This window comes from Stegostoma tigrinum, chromosome 6, assembly GCF_030684315.1.
Source record: "Stegostoma tigrinum isolate sSteTig4 chromosome 6, sSteTig4.hap1, whole genome shotgun sequence".
Classification (NCBI taxonomy): Eukaryota; Metazoa; Chordata; class Chondrichthyes; order Orectolobiformes; family Stegostomatidae; genus Stegostoma; species Stegostoma tigrinum.
Window position 1 is genome coordinate 59,633,098 of NC_081359.1, and position 16,383 is coordinate 59,649,480.

A 16,383-nucleotide genomic window follows, 5' to 3' on the forward strand; every position below is an offset into this window, starting at 1 on the left:
AAATAAAGATCAACATTCCATTAGGCTTCCTGATTACCGACTGCACCTGTGTGCTGACTTCGTGTTTCATGCACAAGTATCCCAAAGACCCTTTGTGTGGCAGCTTTCAGTTTTTTGTCCATTAAGACAATAATGGATTTTTCTCTCTTTCAAAATGAACAATTTCAGATTTTCCGACATTTTGCTCCATTTGCAACCTTCTTGACCATTTAGTCAACCTAGCAATATCTCTGAACTGCAACTTGCCTTTCACCTATTTTTGTGTCATCTGCGAATGTAGCTACAGTAGCTCAGGTTATTGAGTATATGTGTTGGGACATAATGGTGTGGTTGTACAGGATGTTGGTAAGGCCACTTTTAGAACACTGCGTACAGTTCCGGGCGCCATTCTACAGGAAGGGTATTAAATTGAACAGGGTACAGAAACGTTTTATAAGAATGTTAGCAGGACTGGAGGGTTTAAGTCATAAGGAGAGGCTGCATCGGTGGGGATATTTTTCACTGGTGCTTAGGAAGTTGGGGTGACATTATAAAGGCTTACAAAATCATGATGGATATAAATAAGCAAAGGTCTTTTCTGTAGGGCAGGGGAGTTCAAAACTAGGGCCATAATGTTAAGGTGAGGAGAGGAGTATTTAAAAAGGATCTGAGGGGGCGACCTTTTCACACAGAGGGTGGTTTGTCTGTGGAATGAATTGCCAGAGGAAATGGTAGATGCAGGTACAGTTACAACATTTAAAAGACATGAGTAGGAAAAGTTTAGAGCCAAATGAAAGCAAATGGGGCTAGTTTAGTTTGGAAAACTTGGTTGGCATGGATGAGTTGAACTGAAGGGTCCAAAGTGGTATATGGCTATAAAGAAGGAACTATAAAGCATTTGACTCAACACCTCTCTTGAACAAATAGGGTGACGGACTGACCCATTAAAAGTGACATCACATTTTTAATGTGTGAAAAGTTACTTAGAGTGGGAATATCCAAATTCAAAAAGTGAATTTAGTCTTCACACTTAATGTCACGTAATCATGCATTATCTTCTAATCATATGCACGAGATCGCCATTCCTTCATAAATTCTTATTTAGGGGTGGTATTCATGCACTTTTTCACATGACATCCTTTATCATAGCCTTTCCCTTTATTCCACAGTGATATTCCACTTCACTTCTGACTGCAGCAAACTTCCATTCTACCCTTCCCAGTGTTGAACCATAAAATACAAATTTCAAACTGCTCAAGAAAAGGCAGCTAGTTCATATTTGCACAATACAAGATATTTTAAGAATAGTGGTTTGAAAAAGAGATTGGTGAATATCAAACAAATCCTTCCATCTTAGGTATTTTACATTATGCCCACCTCGATTTGTGTTTCACATTAGGATACAAGAAAGATTGCTTCCTTTCCATGTTGTAAATTAAGTAAAGCTGTTATTTATGTTTGACTATTTTGGTGCCTTCTCAAAACACAATACCGTCTCTATTTACACTCAAAACATTCACTGATCACAGGAAGTGCACTTGCCAAGGGATTGCTGTCAATACACAAATACTGCACTTCCTTTCATTTTGCCAAGGCAGATGCAATTAATCAACCCGTAGTATGGACAAAGTCCACGACAACTGATGAACTTAAATCTCTAAATCTACTTTTGCAATTGACTTCCTCCTCAACATGACCAGTAATATTGACATTAAACGCAACTTTGTCAGCATAACACTGGCTGGCACAAATATCACCTACAATTATATTTCCTATAAAACTACAAGATGAACTAACTATAATTATCAATGCTCTCTCCTTCTCCCTCTTCCTAACCTTTTAACTTCATAACAAGCAGCTTACTCCACTCTAAGTGCTTATAAAGCAGGATCAGATCAAATGTTTAAAAATACCCTAACTAACAAGATCTATGTCTATTAATTCTGTAGAAATTGCATCTTTTCGAATCATTAAAATCTAACAATAAACTCTAACCTTGAAAGCAGGTGCACTTGATTACCATTTCCAACTAAATATTGATGCTGTTGCACGAGGAATGTCCAAAACCAAAACTTGAATTCAGGCTAATTACAGGTCCAGATGTCTTCTTGTATCCAATTATTCAGGAGTGTTCACTACAATTGTGCTACTTAAGTGCCAAATCTTAGACAATCAGATCTGCATAACACAGCAAAGGTGCTTGATAAGGTACCACATACGAGGTTACTTAATAACAACTCATGGTATAATATCAGCATACTTACAGGATTGACTAACTAATGGAAGACAGGGCTGGGATGAAAGGAACATTTTCAAGTTTGCAGCCTGTAAATAATGGAGTGTTACAGCGATAACTTCTGATGCCACAATTATTTACAATATATATTGGTGACTTGGATAAGGGAAGTAAATGTGCTATAGCCACATTTGTAGAGACACAAAAGTAGGTGAGAAGGCAAATGGTGAGGATGACATAAGTAGTCTACCGACAGGTTAAGCACATGGGTAAAAAAACTTGGCAGATTGAATATAATGTGGATAAATGTAAGTTATGCATTTGGCAGAAAGATAGAAGAGCGGATTTTTCCTTTAATGAGGAGAAACTAGAAAAAACTGCAGCAGAGGAATTTGTGGGTGATCATGCATGAATCATAAAAGGCTAACTAGTAAGTTCAGCAGGTAATTGGGAAAGCTAACGGACAAGTGGCCATTAACTTCAAAGGGAATGGTGCATAACAGTAAGGAAGTCTTGCTAAAACTATTTAAGGACACATTAGACGACACTTGGAATAATTTGCAGTTTTTGGTCCCCTTATCTAAAGAAAGATGCACTGGTATTAAAGGCAGTTCAAAGAATGGTCAGTGGGTAGACCCTAAATATGGAGGATCGTCCATTGAGGAGAGGTTGAGTTCACTGGCGTTCAGAAGAATGGGAGGCTACCATATTGAAGATTCTTAGCATGCTTAAAAGGTCGATTCCCTTTGTGAGCGTCCAGGACCAGAGGGCACAATCTAGGAGGGGAGGCAATGGCCAAGTGGTATTATCACTGGGCTGTTAATCCAGAGACCCAGATAGCATTGTGGGGACCTGGGCGTGAATCCCGCTGTATCAGATGCTGGAATTTGAGTTCAATAAATATCTGGAATTAAGAATCTAATCAGTGCTACTGCCCTCTGGGCAATTAGGGATGGGCAATAAATGCAGCCTAGCCAGCGATTCCCTCATCCTGTGAATGAATAAAGTATCCTCAGTATAAGAGGTTGCCCATGTAAAGCAGAGATGAGGAGAAACTCCTTCACCCAGAAGGTAGTGGAATGTATGGAATTCCTTACCTCACAGACTGGTCCAGGCTGGGTCATTAACAATATAAAAAGCTGGGATGGATGGATTTTTAATCAGTGAAGGAATCAAGGGTTTTGGGGAAAAGGCAGGAAAGGCGAATTGAGGATTATCACGTTAGCCATGCTCTCACTGAACAGTGAAGCAGATTTAATGACTGAATTGCCTACTTCTGCTCCTGTATTTTACGGTGTCATATGAAAGACATCCTCCTGAGGACATTTTACTATTTTCAACGTACCCTAAAAATGCAAGTTGTTGCTGCCACAGCAACAACAGCTAGGGTTTTGAGATGAAAGGGTGACTGCACACCTTATTCAAATGTTGAGGGGTAAGTAAGAGGCCTTCAAGGCAGCAGACAGAATATCTAAGTGAGGCATAGGAACTAGGAGACATTACTGCCTGTCCTTCATTGCCCAAGGTGGGTGGTGAGTTGCCTTCTTGAACTGCTGCAGGAGTGAGGAGGAGGAGCCTTTTCTGACATTCAGTATGATCATGGCTGATCCTTCACCTAAACACCACATTTTCACTTTCTATCCACATCCCTATGATACCTAAAATTTATCAAATTCTTTTTTTGAATACGGCAGACATAGCAAGATTAAACAACAGGCTTCAGGGACTTTGTGAATCAGTGTGCAGGTGCAATAGACACCATCATTTAATGCAGATTTTTCAATCATCTCAATGCCTCCCAAAATCCTCTTCCTTTCTCCATCTGTCTTTGGTTCAGTTTCCAGTAACTTCTTCTAGCATGTCTATAAAGGCTCAGGAAATGTTTGAAATACTCAGCATGTAAGGAAGCATGTGAAAAGATATAAACAGAATTAATATTTCAGGTTGGTACCCATTAATATGATCATAAGAAGGCATCTGAGGGATATCATAAATTTTAAGTATGCCTACAGACTGGGAATGAAGAGAGCAGGAGAACAAAAGGGTGGTTTTGAGGTACAGTGAAAGACAGGAAAAGATTAAACAGCAAAATAAATAATGATGCTGTTTATCTTGTACCATTATCCTTTTTTTCCATTTAATCTCTCTCCTCTTTCTACCACAGATGTTCCTTCCACCAGACATGCTGGATTTCTCCAGCATTTTGTTTTTATTCAACATGTGCTTGCACGGTATTCACATTCGGCTATTTTTCCCCTTCCATTTCTCTGCCTCTGAACTTGCTTAGAAACTGTTGCAGTTCTAACTTCTGCAATTCTGATGAAAGGCTTTATAGAGTCATTCAGCAGGGACCTAGACCCCTTTGGGCCAACTCATCTATGCTGACCAAGTTTCCCAAACCAAACTAGTCCCATTTGCCTGTGTTTGGCCCATATCCCTCTAAACCTTTCCTATTCATGTACCTGTCCAAATGTCTTTTAAATGTTGTAACTAGACCTGTATCTACCACTTCCTCTGGCAGTTCATTCCACATATGAACGATCTTACGTGTGAAAATCTTGCCCTTCAGGTTCCTTTTAAATCTTTCTCCTCTCACCTTAAAAACGTGGCCCCTAGTTTTGAACCTTCCCATTCTCGGAAATGGCTGCTCTTCACCTTATCTAAGCCCCTCATGATTTTATAAACCTCTGTAAGATCACCCCTCAACCTCCAATGCTCCTGTCCCAGCCTCTGCAGCCTCTCCCTATAAGTCAAATCCTCCAGTCCCAGCAACATCCTTGTAGATCTTTCTGAACCCTTGTAAATTTAATAATATCTTTCTTATAGGTGACCAAAACTATACACGGCACTGAAAAAGTAGCCTCACCAATGTACTGTACAACCTCAATGTGACATCCCATCTCCTATAAACAATGGTCGGAGCAATGAAGGCAAGAATGTTAAAACACCTTATAATCACCCTGTCTACCTGGAACACAACTTTCAAAAGAACTATGTAACTGAACCCTAGGTCTCTGTGCGATAACACTATCCAGGCCCTACAATTGACTGTATAAGTGCTGCCCTTGTTCAGGCTACCAAAATGCAATACTTCGCATTTATCCAAATTAAAATCCAACTGCCCCTCCTCAGTCTTTTGGCCTAATTGATCAAGATCTGATTGTAATCTTAGATAACATTCTTTACCGTTGACTATACCAACAATTTAGGTGTGACCCGCAAACTTACTAACCATGCTTCCCAAATTCTAATCCAAATCATTTAGGTAATTGATAAGGAACAGTGGATGCACAACACCACTGGTCACAGGCCTCCAGTCTGGGAAATAACCTTCCACACCACCTGCCGAGTCCTACTGTCAAGGCAAGTTTGTATCCAATTAGCAAGCTTCCCTGAATCCCACGTGATCTAACTTTACTAATGTGCTTTGACCTAAAACACCACAGATGCCATCTGACGTGCTGAGTATTTCCAACACTTGTGATGTTTTAATTGGGCATCATGGTACAATGTCTCTTCCTTTCAAACTTCGCAAAGCATATGGATTGTTTGTTTTTAAAGCTGTTGTATAATTCAAAGTTTTGACCATTCTGATAGGCTTCTGGCTGGTCCCTCTGTAAACAAAGGTCATCCAAAACTCTGCTGCATGTGACTTAACTTAAAACAGTTCTCATTCCCCTATCAGCTTTGTGGTTGCTGAACTACATTTATAGAACTTTGTTTTCTAATTCCGCTATGGCTTCATCCTGCCATATCTCTGCCATCGGCTTCAGAGCCACAACTTGTGTGCACTTTGCTGATTCCGGCCTCTTGTGTATTTCTAATCAAAAACGTCCCACAACTGGTGGTCATGCTATCAGTTGCCTAGGCCCCAACTTCCGGAATCCCTCTCCTCGCTGCCTCACTTTCCTCCAATAAGATATTCCTCAAAAAACCTACCGTTTTGAGCAAGCTCTTGATCGACTGATCCAATATCTTCCTATGCGGCTCGGTATTATACTTTATTTTTGAAAACTCCTATCAAGCGCCTTGGGACATTTCACTGTGTTAATGATGGAGCAAAACATTTTACAGTAAGGAATAAAACAATCAACAACGTTCACACTAGTTCTCCGAAAGAACAATGCACCATATTTCAACTCCATCTTTCCCTGTATATGAAGACGATAACATGACAGCTTCAGAAAACATGCAGTTCAGTTCAGCTCAATACATACATACCAAACTAAGTCACTAGCGTAAACTTAATCTGCTGAAATGGGTTTGCAGACAGAAATAAGACAATTTCTTCCCCCAGTGTCTCAGACTCAAGTATTACGACAGGACCTAACATAAGAACCAAATGGACAGTACATCATCTTAAACTATCTTGTGCACAGCTACACAACAAAGGGGACCGTGATATGCTCTATGAATTGTCACCACTTCATTACCTGACAGAAATAGCAGACAATCAATGAATGTGACTGCACCTCAGATTACTCCAGTAGTAATTACGCATTTTGTTAGGTGCCTACATTTTATTTAATATACATTCACTTATCCGTAAAACAATAATTGAAAAATGAACACTGACCAACCAAACTCTTACTAGACCAATTCAATCCCAATGGGACAGCACAGGTTGCCTTAGATGAAAGGTGTCTAGACATGTATAATTTCACCTTAGAGACAAGAGAGAAATTAAGTGAATTCTGAAATAAGATACCAGTGCCAGACAAAGAAACATTCAAAGTAAAGGTAAACAGTTACAGCTCCATCCCTTGAGGAAAGAAAGTAGTGTTTATGTCATGATTATATTCAGAAGGAGAAAAACAGAAGAGAAAGAAGAATTGGAGACGTCTGAAGAATCGTTACTTTTCTCTTTTCCCCTGCCTAAGGCACCATGTGAATAACCATGTTTCAATTCTATGTTTGGCTTGCTTTCAAATGGCAGAGGTCCTGTGAAATTAGCATGACTGAAAGTGAGACTCTAAAATGGAGAGATTCAACATGGGAAAAAAAATGGAATTAGTACTTCTTTCAATATGGTAAACTAAGCATGAACCATAGCAACCTGCAAAAGGTTGTAAGAGCCATGCAGCATCTTGTATTTGCTTTGCCATTCAATAAGATTGAGGCTGATCTAACAGCGGCCATCACCACTTTGCTGCCATACAACTAAACAAGCTATCTATCTCATCTTTGATTACATTCATTGAATCCACCTTCACTTCCATCGGCAATAGAGATTTCTAAATATTCATGACATTCAGAGGAAAATCCTCTTCTTCTTAGTCTTATATCTGCAACCCCTCATTCAGGAAAAACATCCCCAAATCTAAATTTACTATGAGGTATCACACCTTTTTAGCATATTGCCGAAAGGCAGTATATGAGTACGTCTCCTTACAAACTTGATCAAGAAATCCCCAAAGGGCTCTTGATGGCAACATGATTAAGAATCAAAATAAAAACAAAGAACTGTGGATAGTGGAAACCTGAAACATAAACAGAAAAGACTGCAGAAAGTCAGCAGGTCTGGCAGCATCTATAAAGAGAAAAGCAGAGTTAATGTTTCAAACCCAATAACCTTTTGTTAGAATCATTTGGGATGTGGTGCTCCAAATCAAAATAGCATCTTAAAATGAATGGACCATTGCTCCCCAGGGAGAACCATCCCACACCACCAGAATACACAAGGAATTTCTCTGTTGGTGTTTCACTTCAATTGCTTGCACAATCTAAAAAGAGCACTACACTCCCACACAGGTCAGCCACACATACTGCAAAGCACATTTAACACAAACTTGGTTGCTGATTCTGGTTTTATAGCAATAGAGACATTTCCAGGTGCAAAATTAAATTCTTCACGCATATATTTAAGGAAAATCTAACAAATTATTCATAAGCCGTCGCCAAACAAGGTATGTCTCAACAGATGTTGACAAGGGTTTGGGGGGTGTGGCTAAGAGGGATAAGACACAGCATTTCCTCGAGGAACAGACATTTGTGGACAGATATAAACAGGAACAGAAGTTTACGAGAATAGGAAGAACAGAGCTAAAGTCTGACCAAAATCCCCATTTGTTCCTTACGTGGAAATGAAATCACGACACAATCCGTGCAACATTATTATTTTGCCGCGAATTATACTCAATTTTGGACAGGAGGCTGCTATGTGAAAATTGTTGAGAAAAATCATACAAATTAGGGGGAGAGCCTTCTAAAAGGTACGCGAGGGGGTGGCGGCGGGGAGGGATGTTATACGAGCCTCCTCCGAGATTGGGAGGGAAATCATCTGGATTATGGGGAAAACCCCCTCCTGTTGATTGGAAAGGGGAAGCCTCCTCCTGGATGATGGGGACGCCTCCTGCGGTCTCCCTTCCAGCCCCCGCCCCCGTCTGGAGATGATCCTCTGCTCCGGAGCAAAGGGCTCCCAGGGCACTAGGGTCTGTCCTCATGCAGGACTTTGGTTCTAAGCTCCGTCCTGACCCCTGGGGAAAGGCCGACATTGTTTGTAACTAAGGCTGGGTCTGCAGCTCTTTAGCACCGACACCCGGAGCCCCGGGAGGAGGGGGAACCGGGCCCCGCGCTCTCTCCGTGCCGGTGCCGCCAGTCACGTAACCGGGAACGACTCACCTCTCACGGCCTAATACTCATCCCGACCTCAGTTACCGTCCGTCTCCCGGCTTCTGTTACCACCGTTTGTCTATCGGGCTGCTGGCCTCTGCCCCTCACTCCGGTCTCCGACTCCGTGATCTCTCCATTCCCGCTCCACCCCGCCCCGTCCGCCCGCTCCGGCACCGCCTGCAACTACCCTGTCACAGCGACACCGAGGTCTGGAGGCTGGTACTACACCCATTCACAGCGACTCCGAGGGCTGGAGGCTGGTACTACATCTACACACAGCGACACCGAGGTCTGGAGGCTGGTTCTACACCCACTCACAGCGACACTGTGGGCTGGAGGCTGGTAGTACACCTACACACAGCGACACTGCGGGCTGGAGGCTGTTACCACACTTAGTCACTGCAACAGCGACACCGAGGAGTGGAGGCTAATACTACACTCACTCACAGCGACACCGAAGGCAGGAGGCTAGGGTACTACACTCAATTACAGCGACACTGGGGGCCGGAAACTGATACTACACATAGTTACAGCGACACCCGGGCCACGAGAGGCTGTAACAACAAAATTCCAAAGCGACACCTGGTGGGGAGATGGCTGTAAAAGGAGCGCAGTGGAAGCTTGAAGTACAGTCACAACGACAGTGTTGCTGTCCTCTTACCAGTCACAGTGACACCCGCAGTTGAAAATGTGTAACTACACTGTGTTATAATGACACCAAGCGGTAAGGACCTGTAACTACAGCCATTATCACCATGACACCGTGGTGCGCCACAGTGGCAGCTGATGGAATCGTACAGCTTACACCTGGCTCACACATTTATTCTGTTTCTGAAACGTGTCGGGAACCACAAAAGGAAACCTTCCACCATATCGGAGATAGCAAGAACAGCAGATGCTAGAGTCAGAGTCCACACAGTGTGGAGCTGGAGGAACACAGCCGGACAGGCAGCATGAGAGGAGGAGAGTCGACGTTTTGGGTCGAGACCCTCGGACCTTTTGTCAGGTGAGGAAGGAGCAGCGCTTTGAAAGTTTGTGATTTCACATAAACCCGTTGGAGTATAACCTGGTTTTGTGTGACTTCTGACTTACTGTTGGTGAAACAGCGAAAGGGTGAAGTTTTTAAATGGCTATTCTGAATAGGCAGAGAGCCCGATTGCTTCACCGCCGCCTGTAAAATTCCGGAAGGTTCAGAGATGGAAGGATACGCTCGGAAAGGTCACCTGCTGGCTTTCCTTCAACTGTGCCCACAGTGATTTTAACATGCTAGAACAAAAACTTTGTCATAAGATTGGGGAAGTGGGGATGTCATTAAACGGATAATCCAGAACCCCAGGCGAATGCTCGGAGAATATGGTTTGAACAAAAACCTGGAATTAAAAGATAGCCTAATGGGTTTGTCAAAGACATATTGTAATAATCTGCCCAATCTAGTTGAATTTTCTGAGTGACAAAAAATTGATGAAGGGCTTTCAATAGGTATTGTGTATATATACATAAAGCAATTGTTCAATAAAATTGAAGCCAGTTGAATAAGATGATCAGTGTTAAATTAGATGAAGATTAGCTTAAAGACAGGAAATAGCAAGTTGCGGTTAATAGTTGTTTTTCAGACGAGAAGATGGTAGATATGGTGTTTCCCAAGGTTGAGTTCTAGGAATACTTTTTATCTCTATACACTTGCTTTATCTTTCAGCTTTCCCCATGTTCTATGGAATTGCTGCAATGTTGGGTGACCACCCTCATTCCAATTAAGGGATAACAAGGTGTAGAGCTGGATGAACACGGCAGGCCAAGCAGCATCAGAGGAGCAGGAAAGCTGACGTTTCAGTCTGGACCCTTCAGAAATTCTGGAGGGGAAGGTGATTCTGAAATAAATAGAGAGAAGGGGGGAGGCAGATGAAAGTTGGATAAATGAACAGATAGGTGGAGAGGAGACGGACAGGTCAAGGACTTGGGCATGGAGCCAGTGTAGGTGAGGAGTTAGGGTGGGGGTTGGTCACTCCAGGGAAGATGGCAGGTCAAGGAGGCAGGGATGAGGCTGGTGGGTAGGAGGTGGGGGTGGGAGGAGTGGATAGGTCAGAGAAAGGAGGACAGATTAGGGAGGTGGGGATGAGCTGGGCTGGTTTTGGGATGCAGTCAGGGATGGGAGATTTTGAAGCTTGTGAAGTCCACATTGATATCATTGAGCTGCAGGGTTCCCAAGCGGAATATAGGGTGCTGTTCCTGCAGGTGTTAGTGAAGTGGATAAACTGTTCAAGCTCCTCATGAGAGCACATTTGACATCGCTGTGACACTGGAGGAGGCCCAGAATTCATATGTTGTCCAAGGAGTGGGAGGGAGTGTTGAAGTGGCTCTTGAGTGGGAGGTGCAATTGTTTGTCGTGAACCGAGCCTAGGTGTCCCACAAAGTGGTCTCCAAGCCTCCGCTTGGTTTCCCCGATGTAGGGGAGGCCACATTTGGAACAGCGGATATAGAATACCACATTAGCAGATGTGCAGGTAAACATCTGCTTAATGTAGGTTTTCTGGGGGCCTGGGATGGGGGTGAGGGGGGGAGGTCTAGGGGCAGGTGTAGTATTTCCTGTGGTTGCAGGGAAAAGTGCCGGGGGTGGTGGGGCTGGTGGGGAGTGTGGAGTGGACAAGGAAGTCATGGAGAAAGCAGTCCCTCCAGAAGGCAGATAAGGGTAGGGAGGGAAAAATGTCTTTGGTAGTGGTAGTGGAGTCAGATTGCAGGTAGCAGAAGTGCCAGAGAGTGATGTGTTGGATCCGGAGGTTGATGGTGTGATACGTGAGGACAAGGGGGATTCTGTGTTTGTTGTTATTGCGGGGAGTGGGTGTGAGGTATGAGTTGTGGGAAATGTGAGAGACACGACCGAGGGCTTTTTCAACCATTGTGGAAGGGAATTTGTGGTCCTTGAAAAATGAGGACATCTGGGATGTCTGGGAATGGAATACCTCATCTTGGGAGCAGATATGGCGGAGGTGAAGGAATTGGGAATAGGGGATGGCATTTTTGCAGGAAGGTCGGTGGGAAGAGGTAGCTGTGGGAGTCAGTAGGCTTGAAATGGATATCGGTTTCCAGGTGGTTGCCAGAGATGAAAATAGAGGTGTCCAGGAAGGAGAGAGAGGTATCGGAGATGGTCCAGGTGAACCTAAGGTTGGGGTGGAAGGTGTTAATGAAGTGGATGAACTGTTCAAGCTTCTTGTGGGAGCGTGAGGCGGTGCTGATGCAGTCGTTTTAACCTCATTTCAATTAACAACTTTTTAGATTTAGTGGGTGGTTTTACAGTTGAATGCCTTCCTGCTTCTAATCCTCCCCCTTTGTCCAGGGGACTGACATTGATATGTGTAGACCCGTCGACCTGCACTAGTGGTATCTTCTAAGGCTATTGTTGTGACCAAGGTTGGAAAATTACACTGAGATAATGGGAACTGCAGATGCTGCTGTATCCGAGATAACAAAGTGTGAAGCTGGATGAAGACAGCAGGCCAAGCAGCATCTTAGGAGCACAATAGCTGACATTTTGGGCCTAGACCCTTCATCAGTGGGTCTGTTTTAGGTTCAGTACATAAAGACCCATAAACCAGGTTTATTAAGTTAACAAAATTATTGATCATTATAACAACAAAACTATTTGATAAAGATGCACTAACAAGTTTGATATGTGGAAATAGTAAGAATTTACACTTTTAACTAACCCCAGTACACATGCACATGTACAAATTTGAGAAAACATTAACAAACTTTCTCTGCAGAAATTAATATTATAAAAACACTTTGGCCAAAATAGTTGTAAATTCTCATAGAATGAAAGTTTAAGATATGAAATATTCCAGATTGCTTTTAGTCAGGTAACCTTTAACATGTAAAATGGACCAATAGGCTGAGACAGTTTTCAACAGACATATGCAGTTGCTCCTCTAGGATATCTATAGAAACAGTTAATTCAGGGTGTCAATAAACAATAGGTGCAGGAGTAGGCCACTCGGCCCTTCGAGCCAGCACCACTATTCATTATGATCATGGCTGATCATCCACAATCAGTATCCTGTTCCTGCCTTATCCCCATAACCCTTGATTCCACTATCTTTAAGAGCTCTATCCATCTACTTCTTGAAAGTATCCAGAGAGCTGGCCTCTACTGCCTTCTGGGGCAGAGCATTCCATATATCCACCACTCTCTGGGTGAAGAAGCGGAAACATGCTTCCTGCCTCCAGAGTGTCCAATCCCTTAATAATCTTATACATCGCAATCAGATACCCTCTCATCCTTCTAAACTCAAGTGTATACAAGCCCAGTCGCTCCAATCTTTCAACACATGATAGTCCCGCCATTCTGGGAATTGACCTCATGAACCTACGCTGCATTCCCTCAATAGCAAGGATGTCCTTCCTCAAATTTGGAGAACAAAACTGCACACAATACTCCAAGTGCGGTCTCACCAGGGCCCTGTACAGCTGCAGAAGGACCATTTTGCTCCTATACTCAATTCCTCTTGTTATGAAGGCCAGCATGCCATTAGCTTTCTTCACTGCTTGCTGTACCTGCATGCTTGCTTTTATTGACTGATGTACAAGAACACCCAGATCTCGTTGTACTTCCCCTTTACCCAACTTGACTCCATTTAGATAGTAATCTGCCTTCCTGTTCTTGCCACCAAAGTGGATAACCACACATTTATCCACATTAAACTGCTTCTGCCATGCATCTGTCCACTCACCTAGTCTGTCCAAGTCACCCCGTATTCTCATAACATCCTCCTCACATTTCACACTGCCACCCAGCTTTGTGTCATCAGCAAATTTGCTAATATTACTTTTAATGCCTGCGTCTATATCATTAATGTATATTGTAAACAGCTGTGGTCCCAGCACCGAACCTTGTGGTACCCCACTGGTCACCGCGTGCCATTCCGAAAGGGACCTGTTTATCACTACTCTTTGCTCCCTATCAGCCAGCCAATTTTTAATCCAAATGAGTATTTTGCCCCCAATACCATGTGCTCTAATTTTGCTCACCAATCTCCAATGTGGGACTTTATTAAAGGCTTTCTGAAAGTCCAGGTACACTACATCCACTGGTTCTCCCTTGTCCATCTTCATGATACATACTCAAAAAATTCCAGAAGATTAGTCAAGCATGATTTCCCCTTTGTAAATCCATGCTGACTCTGACCTATCCTGTTACTGCTATCCAAATGAGTCGTAATTTCATCTTTTATAATTGACTCCAACATCTTTCCCACCACTGACATCAGACTAACCGGCCTATAATTTCCTGTTTTCTCTCTCCCTCCTTTCTTGAAAAGTGGGACAACATTAGCCACCCTCCAATCCGCAGGAACTGATCCTGAATCTATAGAACATTGGAAAATGATTACCAATGCGTCCACGATTTGTAGAGCCACCTCCTTAAGTACACTGGAATGCAGATCATCAGGTCCTGGGGACTTATCAGCCTTCGGACCTAACAGTCTATCCAACACCATTTCCTGCCTAATATAAATACCCTTCAGTTCATCCATTACCCTAGGTTTTTCAGCCACTATTACATCTGGGAGATTGCTTGTGTCTTCCCTAGTGAAGATAGATCCAAAGTACCTACTCAACTCTTCTGCCATTTCCTTGTTCCCCATAACAAATTCACCCGTTTCTGACTTCAAGGGCCCAATTTTAGTCTTAACCATTTTTTTTCATTTCACATACCTAAAAAAGCTTTTACTATCTTCCTTTATATTTTTGGCCAGTTTTCCTTCATAGCTCATTTTTTCTCTGTGAATTGCCTTTTTAGTTATCCGCTGTTGCTCCTTAAAAGCTTCCCAGACCTCCGGCTTCCCACTCATCTTTGCTATGTTATACTTCTCTTTTATCTTTATACAGTCCTTAACTTCCCTCATCAGCCACAGCCGCCCCTGCCTCCCCTTAGGATCTTTCTTCCTCTTTGGAATGAACTGATCCTGCACCTTCTGCGTTATATCCAGAAATACCTGCCATTGTTGTTCCACTGCCATCCCTGATAGGGTATTGTCCCACTGAACTTTGGCCAGCTCCTCCCTCATAGCTCCATAGTTCCCTTTATTCAACTGCAATACTGACACTTCCGATTCTCCCTTCTCCCTTTCAAACTGCAGATTAAAACTTATCATATTATGGTCACTACCTCCTAATGGCTCCTTTACTTTGAGGTCCCTGATAAAATCCGGTTCGTTGCACAACACCAGATCCATAATTGCCTCCTCCCTGGTAGGCTCCAGTACAAGCTGTTCTAAGAATCTGTCTCGGAGGCACTCCACAAACTCCCTTTCTTGGGGTCCAGTACCACCTGATTCTCCCAGTCTACCCGCATGTTGAAATCTCCCATAACAACTGTAGTGATACCTTTGTGACAGGCCAATTTCAACTTGCACCCTACATCCTGACTACTGTTTGGGGGCCTGTAGATAACTCCCATTAGAGTCTTTCTACCCTTAGAATTTCTCAGCTCTATCCATACTGACTCTACGTCTCCTGATTCTATGCCCCCCCCCCCCTCGCAAGGGACTGAATATCATTCCTCACCAACTGGGCCACCCCACCGCCTCTGCCCATCAGTCTGTCCTTTCGATAGCACGTATAGCCTTGAATATTCATTTCCCAGGCCCTATCCACTTGGAGCCATGTCTCAGTTATCCTCACAACATCATACTTGCCAATTTCCAAATGAGTCTCAAGGTCATCCACCTTATTTCTTATGCTCTGTGCATTCATATATAATATTTTTAATTTGTTACTCCCCTCACCCTTCCTATCAATCCCTATTTCACTTGGCCACACTGTACGATCCCTTCTTGAGTTTTCTGCTCCGTTGATTCTGTTGTCTTTCTTAACTTCTCTTATTCTCACTTTCCCTTTAACTTCATTCTTAAATTTCCAGTTTGCCCCCCCCCCCCCCCCACTACTTAGTTTTAACACACCTGCATTGCAGTGGCAAACCTGCCTGCCAGAATGCTGGTCTCCCACCTATTAAGATGCAAACCGTCCCTCTTATACAATTTATCCTTACCCCAAAACATACCCCACTGATCCAAGAATTTAAATCCTTGCTTCTGGCACCTGTTCATCAGCCACACGTTCAAGTCCAATATCTCCCTGTTCCTGCCCCCTCCAGCCCGAGGAACTGGAAGCAAACTGGAGATAACCACCCTAGAAGTCCTGCTTTTCAGCCGCCTTCTGAGTTCTCTGAAGTCCCACTGTAGAATGCCCCTCTTTTTCGTCCCAACATCATTCGTGTCGACATGCACCACCACCTCTGGCTCGCCACCTTCGCCCTTGAGGATTCCCTGCATTCTGTCAGTGACGTCCTGGATCCTGGCGCCAGGAAAGCAACACGCCATCCTCAAATCCTACCTGTTGCCGCAGAAACCCCTTTCAGTCCCTCTCACTGTGGAGTCCCCTATTACCACGGCTCTGCATAATGTCTGACTCCTCGACTCTGCCTCTACGCCAGTGTTTGACTCGCAGACCTGTCCACCTCTCGGACTGGCAGTGTTGTCTGTCTCGACAGTTTCCAAGAG

General features: G+C 43.4%; 1 protein-coding gene across 2 annotated transcripts in view; it reads right to left on the reverse strand.

The window, feature by feature from the left end:
* rev1 (REV1 DNA directed polymerase) overlaps positions 1–9,024 on the reverse strand; it is a 115,460-nt gene extending 106,436 nt beyond the window's left edge. For both annotated transcript variants that reach the window (XM_048533281.2, XM_048533283.2), the window contains exon 1: positions 8,837–9,024. The gene's annotated coding sequence lies outside the window, so the exon portion shown is untranslated. The remainder of the gene's footprint in view (positions 1–8,836) is intronic.
* Between the last annotated feature and the right edge of the window lie 7,359 nt (positions 9,025–16,383).